Genomic DNA, 12,270 nt, shown 5'->3' with positions numbered 1-12,270 from the left:
ATATTTAAGCCTGATCATAATTTTATCCATCAGTCATGTTTTGGCTCTGTGCAGCATGTATCTGCTAGCTTTAAGGGAACAAACAACATGAATTTACTTAATCACCTAGCCTGTTTGCCTCATTTAACCACAAGGGCACAAGCACTTTCAGGTTGACAACACATATATAAACATATACTTTCTCTAAGAGATTCTGCTCCTAATCTTTGTTTTTATGTTTCTGCATATCTTTTTTCCCTCTCTCCTAACTTTTCTACATTACTTCTACCTGCTACCTTCCTCTCCTATCACTTCATTTACCCCTGCTCCCAAAATCCCTCCCTTATCTTCCCATTCCCCTAAATCTAAACACCCTTGCCCCATAATTCACTGAAAAAAAAGTAAGACCACAGCAGCAGGTGGAACAGCACATCAGGAGCATCAAGGGAGAAGGCTAGATGGAAAGCCACCCCATACCCAACAGAGGGATCTGGCAGCTTGATTGTTTGTAAAATAGACTCACAGGAATGGGAGAATTCATACAAAGATAATTCATCACAACTTCCTTTTTCCTGTGGAGGAGTTAGTCATACTATTGAGCATGAAGAAAACAATGAAAGGTTATAAACCAGTTTTTGGACTGAAAAAAACAGAGTGAGAAGATCATGCAGTGGCGATGATTACTTGTGGTATCCTCCGCAGCTATGTGGAGCAGTGGATAGAGAGCTGGGCCTGGAGTCAGGAAAGCCCGAGTTCAAATCCTGCCTTACACACTTACTAACTGTGTAACTTTGGGAAAGTAACTTAAGTTCTGTCTGCCTCAGTTTCCTAATCTGTAAATTAGCACCTATTGCCTAGGGTTGTTGTGAAGACCAAATGAGATACTTGTAAAGAAGATAGCACACTTCCTGAAGCAGAATAAGCATAGTATAAAAATGCTAGCTGCTGGTTGTTATTCTCAGTAGTAGTAGCAGTAGTAGTAGCAGTAGTAGTAGTAGTAGTAGTAGTAGTAGTAGTACCACCAAGGTAGTTCAGTGGGTAGGGTCCTGGGCCTAAAATTAGAAAGACCTGAGTTAAATACATATTTAACTAGCTGTATGTCCCTAGGCAAGTGACTTAAGCTCTCTCTGCCTCATTTTCCTCAACTGTAAAATGGGGATCATCTAAATAGCACTTACCTTCCAGGGCTGTTATGAGATCAAATAAGACAATATTTGTAAAGTGCTCAGTATGGTGCCCAACACATTGTAGGAGCTTAATAAATGCTTGTTGCTTTCCCCTGTTAAAGGAGAACACAGGGATTCATGAAGCTCATAAGACTGTTTTGCACAACATGAAGAAATGATCTAAATCACTATTGATTAGAGAAATGCAAATCAAAACAACTCTGAGGTACCACATCTTACCAGTCAGATTGGCTAAGATGACAAAACAGCAAAATGACAAATGCTGGAGAGGATGTGGGCAAATTGGAACATTAATGCATTGCTGGTAGAGTTGTGAACTGATCCAACCATTCTGGAAAGCAATCTGGAATTATACACAAAGGGCTATAGACAATTTCATACCCTTTGACCCAGCAATACCACTTCTAGGGTTGTATGCCAAAGAGATCATAGAAGTGGGAAAAAGACCCATATGTACAAAAATGTTTATAGCAGCTCCTTCTGTGGTAGCAAAGAATTAGAAATTAAGGGGGTACCCATCAACTGGGGAATGGCTGAACAAGTTGTGGTATATGCATGTTATGGAATACTATTGTGCTATAAGAAATGAGGAGCAGATGGCCTTCATATTTACCTGGAGAGGCGTATATGAACTGATGCTGAGTGAGAAGAGTAGAGCCAGGAGGAATTTGTACACAATTACAGACACAACGTATGTGTGCCAACTTTGATAAACTGGACTCTTCTCAGCAATCCAGAGACATAAGTCAAACCCAAGACTCATGATGGAGAGAGATGTTTACATCCAGAGAAAGAACTGCAATTGAACCCAGATTGAAGCAAACGACCTGCCCTTTTTCGTCTTCTTGTTTGGTTTTGTTTCCTCTTTCCCATTCTTCATTCCATCTGTTACAATCCTTCTTTATAACCTGACTAATGCCTAATGTGAAAGTATTTACAGATAAAAAAAAGAAAAGGTTGTTTTGCACAGCCCCAGTGGAAGACAAGAAAGGGAGATGGACATTTTCCAGATATCTTCCAGAACAACGGAGCAGCCAGGAGCTTATTCTCTATCTTTTCCAATTTCATTCAAAAGCTCTACTTTCAACCATAACATGACTGTTTTCCTTCTGAGTCATGTGAAGCTGGGAAGGCGATAAGAATCTTAGGGGCATGAGCTATAGCTGGAAATTTTCCCAGAGCTTAAACTCCAGTGGGGACAAATGAGTCAGTTTGTGTTTTTGTTGATGTTGTTGAGGCGTGTCTGACTCTTTGTGACCCAGTGGACCATAGCACTCCAGGCCCTTCTATCCTCTACTATCTTTCAAAGTGTGTCCAAGCTCATGTCATTGTTCCCATGACACTATCCATCCATCTCATCCTCTGAAGTCCCCTTCTCCTTTTGCCTTCAATCTTTCCCAACATCAGGGTATTTTCCAACGAGTCCCTTCTTTTCATTATGTGGCCAAAGTATTTTAGCTTCAGCTTCAGTACTTGACCTTCCAGTGAAGGGTCTGAATGAATTTCTTTAAGTTTTGACTGAGTTGATCTCCTTGCTGTCCAAGGGACTCTCAAAAGTCTTCCTTGGTCGCACAATTGGCAAGTGTCAATTCTGTGATGTAAGCTTTCCTTATGGTCCAACTCTCACACCCATACATTGCTACTGTAAAAACCATAGCTTTGTCTGCATGGACCTTTGATAAACATATGAAGTGTTGTGAGTGATTTTACCTTTTAAACAGTAGGCCAAGCTTAGACAGAGAGTGCCCAGTAGCTGGGTGGAGAGAGTATGAGGAAGGGTGAATGTAGGAGTCCTAGAAGAAGGGAGAAGACCTAAAGGGAGGGGAATTCTTGTAGGAACAGAGAGAAAGAGATGGATACAATCGGTGTGGTGAAGGTAGACTGGACCAGACTTGGCAACCGTTGGGCCACAGTAGGTGAGGGAGGATGATTCTGAGATTTCCAATCTGGGTCTTCTGACAAAAATAGAGGAGTCAATAGCTCTTCTCAGTGATGTTATGATCTATGACAATTCCAAGGGATTTATGATGGCAAATGCTGTCCATATCCAGAGAAAGAACTATGGAGCTGGAATGCAGATTCACGCATAGTATTTTCTCTCTTTTTTGTTTGTTTTTTCTTTCTCATGGTTCTTCCCTTTTGTTCTGATTCTTCTTTTGCAACATGATTAATGTGGACACATGTCTAATATGATTGTACGTATATAGCCTCAGATTGCATGCTGTCTTGGGGAGGGAGGAGGGGAAGGAGGGAGAGAAAAGGTAGGAAAAAACAAATGTAAATATAAAATAAATACATAAAAATAAAATTTAAAAAATAAAGAAGTCAAGAGGAAGAGGTAGTTTTAGGGGAAAAGATCATAGGATAATATGGTTATAACTGGAATCACCTTCAAGGGCCATATAGTTTGATATAAGTTTCGTATAGTATATTTGTAAGCCATATCTTACAGATGGGGAAACTGAGTTCCTGATAGGTAAAGTGGTTTACCCAACATCACATAAGCTGAAAAGCACTGGAGATAGAATTTGAACCCAGATCCTCTGATTCTAGAGCTATTGCTCAGATACTTAATTCTCTTTGGGGAGTCAATTTAGTTAATGATTAATCACTGCTAATTAAGTGGTGTTTGATAATTAAATTGGTGGTTTATTAATCTGTGTAATAATTCTCTTTTGTTGAGTTTAAGATATCGATAGGAACTATCTGTTAGGCAGTTGGTGATGTGGGACTGGGCTCAAGAGAAAAGTAAAGGTTGATAAGATTTGGGGGGTGTACAGTTAAGCTAAAGAGGAGAAATAGGCCATGGGAGTGAGGTCAGTCTGTTTAGGTGCAAGCTTGACTTGACATTGTGTGTATATGGATATCCCCAAGTATAAGGGCAGAGAGGAAGCCTGGTCCTGATATCCTTGGGAAAGGATAAAGAATGACCCCAGGACCAGGGTCTGCACAGGGCCCGCTGTCTCCTCCAGAAGTGAGACAGGGAAGGTGCAAACAAGAGACAGGGAAGAATCTATCTATCCTCCTTGTTGCTCCAGGATGAGTGTTTCTGGGTGTATCAATGAGAGTCACACTCCCAGAGGGCTTCCTGGAGGAGAGGGCAGAGGAACCTTGAGTGACTATGAAGCCTGGGAAAACCCTAGCAGAGGGCTAAAGATCCCTGGAAGGAAACCTGTAAAGATAAAGGCATTCTTTAAGGAAGTGGTCTGACCACCAGAGGGCGTGCTTGCATTGAGGACTGCAGGCAATAAGCGTGTGGTTAAGACCTAAAAAGGAAGGCTTGTACCGACCTCTAAACCCAAATAGGGTCATTTCTGTCCCTTGTCCCTCAGGGACAGCCTTTGCTCTGAACTCAGATCCTGAGAGGTGCGTGCACAAAGGACTCTTTGAGAGTAAACCCCTCACTTTACAAATCAGCTAGTTAAGCATTTATTAGACACTTATGGCATACTAGGCAAGTATTCTAGCACTACAGATCCCCTGAGTTAGTGGCAAAAATGGAACAGGTGTCCTGAGGGCCCCTCCTTGTTGCTATATTGTGTGTGGAACAGACTCTCTGCCCTAGAAGGGGCCTTAGACACCATCTAGTCTGGTCCCTCATTTTACAGAAGATGAAAGTGAAGCTCCCAGAGGGGAAGGGTCCAGCTCCAGGTCACCCAGAGGCAGAACTAGATCCCAGTTGTCCTTAAAGCCCCACCAAGCCTTTTTCTCCTTTCTCTTGAGGAGTCCTGGGGGCTGAGGGACTGAGGAAGGTGCCCCGGGGGGGAAGGGGTGCTCTCAGTTGTCCCTCCCCACCCAGGCTTCCTCTGAGCCCTGCCCACCTGACACAGAGGGATTAGGGATTAGCATTCCCACCTGCTCTGAAATAGATGGATCAGACTAGACACCTCTGGACACCTGGCAGCTGGCCCTGGCTGAGGGGGAAGGGGCCTGGCAGGGATCCAGACCCCAAGGCCAGGCGAAGCAAGAGGAGAGTTGTGGAGAAGGAAGGATTGAGTCACACTGGGAGGGCTAGGGGAGCTTTCAGTATTCCTGGAGAGACTGCTGGGCTGGAAGCTGGGAGGCCTGGGAATGACTCCTGTCTTCCACTCAGGTGGGACTTTCTCTGAATCACTCCATTACTACTCACCTTTTGGAAAATGAGGGGGACAGAGGGACACATTGAATGACTTTTAAGATCCGTCCCAGTTCTGATATCTTCTCTTCTAAGGCCCCTCCCAGTCCTGACATTCCCTCCTCTAAGGCCCCTCCCAACTCTGACATTCCTTTTTCAAAGGTCCCTCCCAGCTGTGACATTCTGTTCTTTAAAAAATAAAATTCTGATTTAAAAATTTCACCCTGTTCTAAGTCCCTCCCAGCCCTGTGGTTCCCAACTTAGAAGACCCTTCCTTCCTCCATCCCTGCCCCTTACTTCTCCCTAGGATTGAATATTCCACTTGTGGTAGATCCCTCGACCAGCCCAGGATCATTCCTCTCCAGTCTCCTTTCTGGACTTTCTCTACCATCTCCCCACCCTGGGACCTTTGGTTGGATTCCTCTCCCATCCCACTTTTCTCTTTCTTTTAATGTGCTGTCTTTCCCCGTTGGAGTATAAGCACCCTGAAGGCAGGCGCTGTCTTTTTCTCTGCTTGTCCTTGCTTAGCACAGAGCCAGGCATACAGTAAGCACTTAATAAATGCTTGTTGACTGGCTGCTTTGGATGATCCACCCCTCGCCCCATATATTAGCTGACCATCCCTTTATAATGACACATTTCCTGAAGCTGGAGAGAGAGCTGACCTCAGAGCAGGAAGACACCAGTTGAAGTCCTCCCTTTGGCACATAGCAGTTGTATGACCGTGGATAAGTCTCTTACCCCTGGGCAGCTGTTGCTAGGAGCTCCCTCCCTATGCAGGCACTGCTGAAGACACAGGTCCCATCCCTATTTGTTGTTGATGTTGAGTCAGGTCTTAACTCTCCTTTACCTTTGACCTCTTCTTACCAATTTGACTTTGCCACATCTTCCTCACTGTGGAGTAGTTTCACTTGTATCTGACTCTTCGTGACCCCATTTGGGGGTTTTCTTGGTAGAGATATTGGAGCAGTTTGCCATTTTCTTCTCCAGATAAGGAAGCTGAGGCAAACACGTAAAGTGACTTGTCCAGGGTCACACAGCTACTGGATTTGAACTTTTATGTCACTTCATATATGGAGTCTTTCAATTCTAGTCAATTAACCAAGCGTTTACTGAGCTCCAGATATTATCCAACCTAAGTGTGTAGCCATAGACTAACTGGAAGACTATACTTGCTCTCAGAGAACTTCCATTCTAATGAAGATAATGTCGAGATTTCCTCTCATTTACATTGTTTGCTGGTTATCTCTAGTGAACCCCTGGAAGGCAGGGCCTAGCACAGTGTTAGGCACAAAAATAGCCTCTTAATAAATGTTTGTTAAGGGGAGGCTAGATGGTGCACATCTGCTCTGGAGTCAGGAGGACCTGAGTTCAAATCCAGCCTCAGACACTTGACACACTAGCTGTGTGACTTTGGGTAAGTGACTTAACCCTAATTGCCCTCTAAAAAAGCAATGTTTGTTAACTTGGAGAGAACAGTCAGTCCACAAACCTACACATTGCTAAATTAAGCCCTGGGTTTACAAAGAATGCCTGAAGAAGGTCTCTGCCCTCAAGGTGTTCCCAGGTGGAGACATTCAAACAGCCCTAGACAGAGACTGCATCCTCAAGGAGGAAAATCACTAGCTTGAAGGAGCTTCGGATTGTAGCTTTAATAAGAAGGAAACCAGGAAAACCAGGTGGTGGAGATGAGGAAGAAGAGGGTTCTCGGCATGAGGCAGAAGCACTTAAAATGAGGAGTCAGGAGATAGAGGGTCTCCTGTGTGAGGCATTTGCCTTGCTGGGGTCACTGGAGCAGAGAGGGGCCCGATGGTTCTTTTGGGGAAAGCTGATGGCCAGCGCCCTTTCTAGTGGGGTAGCGAAGGTCAGTCAGTAAGTATTTATTAAGCACTTACTGTCTGTCAGGCATTGTGCTAAGAGCTGAGGATACAAACAAAGGCAAAAGGCAGGTAAATGAAAGGGAGTGAGGTATAAGAAGACTGGCAAGGGAAGAAGGGCCTAGGTCAGGAAGGGCTTAACGAGCCAAAGAGAGGGTTTTATACTGAGAAGCGTGACATGTGCTTTGGGAAAATCCCTTTGCTGGTAGAATGTGTTGAGCAGAAAATCAACGAGCCGAGACCTGGACATAATTTAATATAAATTTAATGTGGATTTATGGAGGGCCCAGCTGTCCGCAGCATTGGCTCAAATCAGACAGCCTGGAGCAGGGGCAGAGCCAGAGTATTTAAAGACAAAAACCACAAAGTAATGATCAGATCCATAAGCAAGCAGGAAGTTACAAAAGCAGAGGAATGTGATTGGTTAATACTCAGTTTCGGACCATATATGGAATATAGTTAAGTTTCAATTTCCCAGAACAAGATGGTGACTATGCCTTGGGAGATTTCCAAGAGATATGCCTGGGACCCGGACTTTACATCCGGGAAGAAGGGAGCACAAGATGGTGGGGACTGAGACAAGATGGAGGGTGACTCAGGGTTGGGTACAACAAATGAAACGTGGACTGACTCCCCACTGGAGTGATCAGGCAGACCCCTCAGGAGCTATTGCAAGAGTCCACTTGTGAGGTGAGAAGGTCCTATACCAGTGGGGTGGCAGTGTCAGAGGGGAGAAGGGGTCAATTCACAGGTGGAAACAAGACTTGACAACTGATTGACTATGGAGGTGGAGAGAGAGTGGGGAAGTGAAGATGACAAATAGGTGGCCAACCTTGGTGACCCGGAAAATGGTGATGGCCTTGACAATAATAGATTTGGACAGATGGGGTTTAAGATGTCCATAGGACTTCCAGTGAAATAGTATGGGGGAACACTTGCTGGCTCTGGAATCTAAGGTCTTGAGTCCTATACCTAATAGCACTGCCTGAGTGACCTTGGGTAAATCACTTATCTGCCTCTGTTTCTTCATCTATAAAATGAGAGAGTTGGATTAAATGACCCCCTTAGTCCCATCCAGAGCTGGATATGGGTCCTAATTTAGGGCAGTGGAGACCTACTCCTGGGAGAATGAGGAAAGACCATTTGAGCTAATCCTTGAGGGGAATGAGGGACTCCCAAGGGTGGATGGGAGGAAGGCAGAGAAGTCAAGTGGACAAATATTTATAAGCATCTTGTATGCTCTAGGCACAGTGTGAAGTGCTGGGGATTCAAAGAAAGGCCCACTGGAACAACAAAATACAGACTCTGCCCTCGGAAAGGCTTATGGTCTAATGAAGTGGGGGGGGGAGGAATGACAATGACAATATATAAACAACTCTGTACAAAGAAGAATTTGAATGGCTGTACTTAGGGTAACCTCAGAGGTGAGGCCTTAGAATTAAGGGTCACCGGGAAAGCTTGCCAAGTTTAAGGAACAGTCCATACAAAGAACACCTGGGAGTCAGGACCTGGAATGATTTGGTGGCATCCTTGAGGGTGTAGTTATATCAATCCATAGATCAATAAACATTTAAGTACCTTCTATGTTTGAGGAGCTGTGCTAAGTGCTAAAGATATTTTTTTAAAAGTCAGAAGAGGGTCCCTGCCCTCAAGATGCTTACAATCTAATCACTTTCCTTACAGTTATATACATATAATCACATAATGCCTTGAACCCAGAAGCCCCCCTTGATCCATCCCTGGGCCACTGGCTCATGAGAACTCTCCATATCTGTTGTGTTAAGTTGTTTCAGTCATTAGTTATTTAAGTCTTTTTTCAGTTATGTCCAACTTTTCATGACCCCATATAGCGTTTCCTTAGCAAAGATGCAGGAGTGGTTTGCCATTGCACATAATAGGTGTTTAATAAATGTTTGTTGATTGACTGATACGTTATAAGAAATCTCAGTTAAATCATTTTCAGTCATGTCTGACTCTGTGACCCCATTTTGGGGTTTCTTGGCAAAGATACTAGAGTGGTTTGCCATTTCCTTCTCTAGCTCATTTGACAGAAGAGGAAACTGAGGCAGACAGAGTGAAGTGACTTGCCCAAGGTCATGCAGCCAGTAAGTGTTTGAAGCCAGATTTGAACTCAGGATGAATCTTCCTGAATTCAGGCCCAGAACTGAGCCACCTATCTTCTCCATATCTAGCCTGACCCAGAGGCCAGCAAGCCTATCTCCATCCATCTCCAAGTCCTTCCCACTCTCACATATCCTTCCTTCCTGTCCCTCCCAGACTTTCCAAATCTGTAGGAAAAGAATAGCATTTCTGGAAAAGTTCTGTCCATCAGTTCTCTGTAGCTCTGACCATCTTTCCAGTCCCAAACACTCCTCTGCAGGATACCACTCCTAAAACTCTGAGCCTTCCTCCTTAGATATCAGCTCCTGTTTGGGCTACAAAAAATGCTTTTTTCATTCACAAAGGATAAACTGGAACCTGATCAAGACATTGGAATTGGTAGCAATCAAGAGACTGTTGAAACTTCTGTTTTAAAATTTCATATTGGTATCTCTTATTTTTACAAAACAAAGGCAAAGTAGATAGAGATCTGCCTGGAATCCAGAAGACCAGAGTTCAAATCCAGCCTTCTAGTCTTACTAGCTGAGTGACCTTGGACAAGTCACTTCCATCTAGTTCATTTTCCTCAACCATAAAGTGGCACCTCCCTCCTAGGGTTGTTTAGAGGATCAAATATTAGCAGAATGCCCAGCATACAGCAAGCACTTAATAAATACAGCTATTATTATTTTATATCACCTCCATTTCCAAATACAATACAGGGAAGTTGGTCAAATTACATGGCGAGAAGTAAAGGATTAAGTGTAATGACTTATTCAATTAGACTTGCAACTTCTTACATTTCTTAATGCATAATATAGCTGCTTTTTGCTGTAATACTTTCAGGATTTGGCCTTGAGTTCACAAGAAAAGTATAGTACCTTCTTTAACTGGGATTGATCAAATGAATGAAAGAACATTCCCCCCCCCCACTTAATAGTATTTTTTTTTCAATTACATGTAAAGATAATTTTCAAGATTCACTTTTATAAGATCAAGTTCCAATTTTTTTTCTCCCACTCTCCCCATACCCCTCCCCAAGATGGTAAGCAATCTGATATAGGCTCTACATGTACAATCACATTAAATGTATTTCCGCATTACTCATGTTACAAGAGAAGAATCAGAACAAAAGGGAAAAACCACAAGGAAGGAAAAAAAAAAGTGAAAATAGTCTGCTTGGATCTGCATTCTGACTCCAAAGTTCTTTCTTTGGATGTGGACAGTATTTTCCATCATGAGTCTTTTGGAATTGTCTTAGATCGCTGCATTGAGTTAAGCTAAGTAGCAATTGTTACTGTGTACGATGTTCTCCTGGTTCTGCGTGCTTCACTCAGCATCAGCTCATGTAAGTAAAAGAAAATTTCTTTTGACACATTTTCCTTAATTCTTCCTCATGAAACCATCTTTCTGATCACTCTTACTGGATATTAGGCACACCGTTCAACTGTCCATCTTTCCAAGTCTGGCCTTGATTACGATCCATAGGGCTTTTTTGGTTGGCATTGTTTGTTTCTTTTCTTTTTTGCTTTTTGGAGGGGGGGAAGGCAAGGCAGTTGGCAAATCATCCAAAAAGATGAGTGAGAGAACAGCAGTCACTGCTAACCTTTATGCCTAGTCTCCTATCTCTACAACATCTTTAAGGGTCATTTATACATAAATGGAGAGCATCTTTGAAGCATTATTAGCAGGAAACAAGCAGTAAATGTTAAGTGTCTGAGGCTGGATTTGAACTCGGGTCCTCTTGACTCCAGGGCCAGTGCTCTGTTCACTGGGCCACCTAGCTGCCCCAACCTATAGGTTTTTAATAGGATTTGAATATATGGCCCATCAAGGGAGTCCATTGAAGCAGGTTTCTTTCCTCCATCTCTTAGATCAAATTTTTAGCCTTACATGTCATAGGGCATGGTGCAAGGCAGTGAGGCAATATTTCTGCACAAAACTAGCAGAGAAAAGCTTGGGGTCATAACAGTTAGAGCACTGGTCCTGGAGTCAAGAAGACCTAAGTTCAAATCTTCCCTCAGACATTTACTAGCTATGTGACCCTGAACAAGTCATTCAACCTGTTTGCCTCAGTTTGTAATATCAGGATAATAATAGCATATACCTCCCAGGGTTGTTGAGAGGTTCAAATGAGATATTGATTAACTGGCTGACTGACTGACAAAAGACATGAGTGGGGAGGGAATTGTTTAGGCAATGGAGAGCTAACATGAAATGTGAAATGCCAGTGTAGCATCGCCACAATCGTTTCAGTTGTGATGTTGGAAATATCAACCTCCTGGGAGAATATAACTATAACAGGAGTTTTTGTTTGATATTGTAATGTAATGCCAAAAGAAAGGCAACTTCCCAGGTTCAAAATACCAGCATAGGTGCTCTCTATTTTATTCAGTGACAAACCAAGAACAGAGAAGATCAAAACATGACATCATTCCAAATACAGCATTTACTAAGTGTGATTAAATAATCTCCAAGTACTACCCCACCCCAGGACCTTCCAATCATTCAATCAATTACAAAGTCTCTGTTCTAAATACTTCTCCACCCCTAGGCTATACCTTAATTAAGTCCACCACAAAGCCCCTCTTCTCAAATGGAGATTAGTTTCCAAACATAAGGTCAAAAGTTCCCCACCCCTGGATCACAATTGAATCTACCCCAGAGTTACATCAAGTTTAAACACAGCACTTAATACCCAAATGGAGGTCTTTTCTTCATCTTGACAGGAGTCAAGTTCTCAGCAATCTTAGTTCCTGGGGAGACAAGGCTTAGCAAAGCCACAAGATACATTGCCAGTCCCTTCATGAATTTATCCTCTGTCTGTAGAACAGCCCTAGAACCCCTGAACACATTAGCAAAGCCCTCTCCCAGGATTTCTGTAAACATACAACAAGAAAATCCTTCTTCAGGGCTTCTGAACCAACAGAAAGGCTCCCAGACCCCTGCAACAACAGCACTGTCCTTCACCAGTGGACAGTATTCACTCTGTCTGCAGGACAGTCTCCAGACC

The sequence above is a fragment of the Petaurus breviceps genome, unplaced genomic scaffold (assembly GCF_028583685.1).
Source record: "Petaurus breviceps papuanus isolate PSGF00001 unplaced genomic scaffold, PetGlider_PUasm1.0 91041, whole genome shotgun sequence".
Classification (NCBI taxonomy): Eukaryota; Metazoa; Chordata; class Mammalia; order Diprotodontia; family Petauridae; genus Petaurus; species Petaurus breviceps.
Note: the sequence above shows the minus strand (reverse complement) of the source record.